Consider the following 6,000-nt stretch of genomic DNA (forward strand, 5'->3'; position numbering starts at 1 on the left):
GTCATTGAAAGAAACATGTGTTGTTTCCATCATAAAAGCATAGTATTGTGGTATTCTCCTTTGATTCTTTATTGGGTTGACTTGGCGCATGCTTATACCATGTTATGACTATGACCAGTCAAATAAAGCCTCTATGATCATTTAGTTTTTGACTTGTAATATCACTTTATGCTTTGATTGATAATGTTTTGACGCTATGCATGATTATGGCTATTATTGCTCTCTTAGTTGGTCGCTCCCAGTCTTTTGCTAGCCTTCACCTGTACTGAGTATAAGCTCTACTCGTGCATCCAAAACCACCAAAAACCAAAATTTCCAATGTGCCCTCCATATTTACCTATATGTGGTACTTTACCGCCACTCCAAAGTAAATTGCTTGTGTGCTACCTTTAAACCTTAAAAAATTATCACATGTTTTGTGTAAATTAAAGCTCATGGGAGCGTAGTCTAAAACTATTGTGGCAAGTATTATGCCTATGCATTTTTAGTTCTTATAAGTTGCTTGTTGTGTCATAATCATGTTGTCATGGGGAACACCATCAATATGCCTTTGTTGAATATCATGTGAAATACTATGCATGCTCATCTTGTTTGAAGTAAGGGAGATTTACCATGAGTTGAAAAGATTGGAGTATGTATATTGTTAGAGAGGAACATTGGGCCGCCAACTAAAGCCATGTTCACATGGTGGAAGTTTCAGCTGGACAAAATTCCAAATATTTGTTGTCCTTGTTTTCCTGGTATGGATGTCCAAAAAGTTGAGATTCATCAAAATTGAGAAATCAAATGAGATTCATCTCCTCGTACCTTTGTACAGGAGGCAAGGAGGTACCCCTTTGTGACACTTGGTTAAAACATATATATGTGATTAAAATCCATGGAAGTCCAAGCTAATTAGGACAAGGTGTGAGCACTATTAGTATATTATGCATGAGGCAAGTAAACTTATAGGAAATTTTTAGGCATAAGCCATACTATTTATCACTACCGTTGACATGAGTAGCACCTCTCAAAATAAATATTTTCAACACTCCTCTTGCTTTCAAAATAAAAAGATCTAGCACATGAGTAATCCCTGCTTCCCTCTGCGCAGGGCCATTCTTTTACTTTTATGTTGAGTCTTCGTCTTCTACCTTATACACCAATTAAGAGAGCATAGTTGTCATTTTTAGTGCAATGTGCATAGTCCCAAAATTATTATTGATTGATTCATGATTGTGCTATTGCTTGCTCTTAAATTACTTGCTCTTAAATTACTTGTATCTAGCCACCCTCTGAACTTTGAAGGTGTCCTAGCATTTATGTTTTGCTATTCCATAAAGGACATGTTGAATACCACCTTGTTATATATGTTTACTCTATGCTCATAAACAAATAATTGCTTTCAATGCACTATTATTCATGATTCTTTGTGTTGAGTTACTCTTCATGTTATAGCGTAGTTGCTAAGTTCTATTGAATTATATCTATCATTCCTATGTTAGAGAACTTAGATCCTAGCACACAATGCTTTACATGCTTGATCAAGATTGTATTGGCTTAAAAAATTATTTTGTTATCACTTACCTACTCGAGAACGAGCAGAAGTTAAGCTTGGGGATGCTGATATGTCTCAAATGTATCTATAATTTTTGATGTTCCATGCTTGTTTTACACCAATTCATATATGTTCTGCTTACACTTCGTTGCACTTTTATATGATTTTCGGCACTAACCTATTAACAAGATGCCACGGTGTCAGTTCCCTGTTTTCTAATGTTTTTGTATTTTAGAAAAGTTGTACATGAAATATTCTCGAAATTGGACGAAACAAAAGTCGGAGTCAATATTTTACCGAAACGAAGACGAAGTCCAAAGGGTGTCGAAGAGACGTAGCAGGTCGGTCAGACCTACCCTTGGCGCGACCTGGACCTGGCCCGCGCCTAGGGGTGGTCTAGGCCCACCGGACGCCCCACCGACGTAAATCCTGTGCCTATTTATACATCTTCTCGGGAAAACCCTAGATACCCGAGCCTCCATCCACGAAAAGTTTCATCGCGGCCGCCATCACTGAACCCATCTCGGCGGGTTCTGAAGCTCTTCCCGGCACCCTGCCGGAGGGGAAAATCATCGCCGTAGGCATCTACATCGCCATGCCCGCCTCCGAAGTGATGCGTGAGTAGTTCATCCCTGGACTATGGGTCCAGAGCATTAACTAGATGGTTGTCTTCTCCACTTTGTGCTTCATGTATCAATCTTGTGAGCTACCCTACATGATCAAGATCATATTTATGTAATCCTATATGTTTGGTTTGCTGGGATCCGATAAATATTGTATACTATGTTGAGATTGATTATATATTGATGTCATATGTTATTTGTGATCTTGCATGCTCTCTGTTGGTAGTAGAAACTCTGGCTAGGTGGATACTTGTGACTCCAAGAGGGGGTATTTATACTCGATAGTAGGTTCACGCCTCTAGTTTTCTGGGAGAGTGACTTTGTGACTTCTAAGATTGTAGATGTGTTGTTGCTACTAGGGAGAAAACAACAATATTTTATCCGAGGGTAATTCTATTGTTTATTTTATACACATTGCTTAATGCGATAGTCCAGTGCTTGCAACTTAATACTGAAAGGGGTTCGGACGATAACCTGAAGGTGGATTATTAATCATAGACGCAATTGGATTACGGTCTATAAATTATGTTGTAATGCCCATATCAAATCTCATAGTAATCATCTTGTCATGTATTGATCGATATTCTATCAATTGCCCAACTGTAATTTGTTCACCCAACATGCTATTTTTTATGGAGAGACACCTCTAGTGAATTGTGCATCCCGGTGCTATTTCCTTTACTGATAAATTCAACTGCAAACATGTTCTGTTTACTTTCTGCAAACATCTCCTTCCACTCGATACGTCTAATTCTTTGTGTTCAGCAAACCGGTGAGATTGACAACCTCACTGTAAGTTGGGGCAATGTACTTTGGTTGTGTTGTGTGCAGGTTCCACGTTGTTGCTGACGCCGGTAGTGCGCCTTGCCACTAGTCAGCTAGCAACACCTTCAGAAGTCACGCATTTATCCTACTGATCGATAAAACCTTAGTTTCGTACTGAGGGAAAACTTGCTACTGTGCTCATCATACCTTCTCTTGGGGTTTCCCAACAGTGTGAAGTCGGCGAAACGATAAGCACCATCAATGGTCATTGCGAACATCTTTTGTTCGGCCCACAGCTTGTTGGAGTACACTATTGGTGTTGTCGTTGTGGAATACCCTTGCTGGCCTCATTGCAGCCTTGTCACGCCTCTGTTCCACTTGGAGCCGCCCACCAACATCGATGACCATGAACTATTCGGTCAATTGCTCAATACGAAACAATGTTTTATTTTCAGCCATTATGCGTCCAGTGGGCATGCCATTTATAGTTGTCCTGTACATGGACCTCAGGCAGTGGATCGACTTCTTCGTCGGGGATGTACTTAATAGCTCGTAGGAAGAGGAGTTAGACGCCTCTTCGGAGCTCATGGGTGTCGCGGCCTCCCTCACACACGAGCACACTGAGATATAGAGGCCGGTGAACATAGGCTCGACGAGGACTCGTAGGGGCAACCTTAAGTGCAATCGATAGGGTGGCCACTACCAGATGTATCCGGACTACTTCCACCCCACCAAGTCAGTCTTCATGGAGGTCCTCTTTCGACAGTGGTATTATATGTTTCCTGACTATGAGGCATGAGAGATTATGACCCCTACTATGGATGAAATCCCTGGTAAGCTAGGCATTCACCTCTTATCAGAAGTGTTCTGCACCTATTCGTATGCTTAGCGCCTATGGATTGGCTGGCGATATCCTTGATGAGTGTGAATGAGCAAGACCACCTACATTGAGGCGATGTACAAGTTCTACGAAGTTGTGATTACGGTGTTTGGCGATCTTTACTTGACAGAGCCGGGCTATTGTTGATCAATGATGCAAGAGAGTTTTCGGGGATGAACGGAAGCATAGATTGCATGCACTCGGAGCACATGAAGGTGTTTTAATGCACTTTTTATAGTTTTGCAAATAATCTTATTGATTAACTAAAAAATTATACATAATTAGATAATAATGATTTACAAAATTAAAATACTTCCGATGTGACAACATAGGAAAATAATATATATTGCCCTCCATTATTAGCAATTTAATATTCCCATTACGTTTGGCACTAGCAGATTATTGTTCAGAATTTTCTAAGCTGAATGAATTCAACACAATAATTAACCCTTGTAAATAAAGCGACAATACCATTTATATTTTGACATGGCGAGAGGTAGCAAAATCAGCAAGACCTAACAACACATCAATTTAAAAGTGATCCATCAGAAGGGGGTTCCGACGAGGAGGTGACTGGACACGCGGCGTCCACCCCCCCCCCCCCCCCCTCCCCAACACGCCTTGAATGCACGTCCGCCACCACCTGCGCCGTCGAAGAAGAGGTGGTGGGAGATGGAGGCGCAGGCGGCCTTCTGTGGCGGCGACGACCCGGAGGACTTCCTGGGGAAGCACCTCATCGTTGGCCGCTCCGTCGGCGAGGACTACCGGAAGATCACGCTCGACCCGCGGCATGCGGCGGTGTGGTCCATGGCCGACCTCGCCGGACCTTGTGAGTCGCCGACGCAAAAGGAGGAGGACGACTGGTCCTTTGACTTCTCCGACGGTGACGGTGGCGGCAACGGTGATGGAGACGACACAGACAACCTCGACTACAACACCTTCTAGGGGAGTCACTAGTTTATTTTTAAAATTTTCTAGTTTAAATTCAAGTGACTTTTGTATAAAACTAGTCTAAATTCATACAAATTTAATATTCCATTACATATGAAACTTTTAGGAGCTGTCGTTTAGGGAAGCTAATGTGGAAGCAACACCCCAAATAAAAATGTAGTCCTATCTAAGGGCACCGGTGGAGATGCCTTAGACATCGATGTTGAGTGAGTACTATTTGCCAAACCATTAACGCTCGGAATCTTGAGCAGAAATAATTCGCATATCAGATGAACAAATGAAGAATCTTTTAACCATGTGGACTGGCATAACAAGGGCTGCTGCCCCAAACCTGCCCACTGCACTGTAGACCTAGCTTCCTAGACCAGGAGTACTTGCGCAAGCTTTTGTCACAGAACCAGCTGATGCTCTTCGGTACAGAAAAACACACATATGCTGCCAAAAGAAGTAGAGCTTGCACAGATATCTTTCGCTGTATTTTTAAGTCAACTGATACGATAAGGGCATCTCCAGTCAGCGCGACTCAAAACGGACGCTGAGCGACCGTTTGTGTCCGTCGTGACCGAAAATGCATTGGGCACCACCTCCAGCGGGGCGACGCATAGTGACCGGGCCGTCCGCGGAGACGTAAACCTGGTCCAAATATGCGTCAGGTTTGCGTCTCTGCGGACGCGTAAAGTGTCCACTCGGTCCTCGCACGGGCCCGCCTGGCAGGGACACAACTTCATCGTCTTCCACGGCATTACTTACGAGTGGGGCGCTGCAGTCTTTGCAGGGCCGTGTTAATGGCGCGCCTAGGCTTCCGCGAGCGTGCGCAGCGAGGCGGCGTTGCAGTGGCAGATTATTGTGGGTATACTTCATGGGTGTACCATCGACGGTGCCTAGATCCGGCAAGCCCGGGTGGCCCACAGATGGTGATGAGGCATGTGGCCCATCGGGCGGCCCAGTTGCTGTTGATCCTGACGGAAGATGTCCGGCCCAGGAGCAGGGAGCCGGATCCGACCGACCTCGAGGAGGAACCCGGATCCACGGAGGGCCATTAAGGGACCCGGATCCGGTACGACATAGATCGAAGGGCGGATCCTTGACGTACACGGCAAGACATTGTATCGTAGTTAGGCAACCAGTATCCGGGTAGGACTCTCCATGTAAACCATAGATCCGTGCGCCTTTATAAGCAGGATCTTGGGAGCCCTAGAGGCAGAACCTCAACTCATTGTAACATCGCGAAAGCGCCCAGATAA

Source organism: Lolium perenne, chromosome 3 (assembly GCF_019359855.2).
Source record: "Lolium perenne isolate Kyuss_39 chromosome 3, Kyuss_2.0, whole genome shotgun sequence".
Lineage (NCBI taxonomy): Eukaryota > Viridiplantae > Streptophyta > Magnoliopsida > Poales > Poaceae > Lolium > Lolium perenne.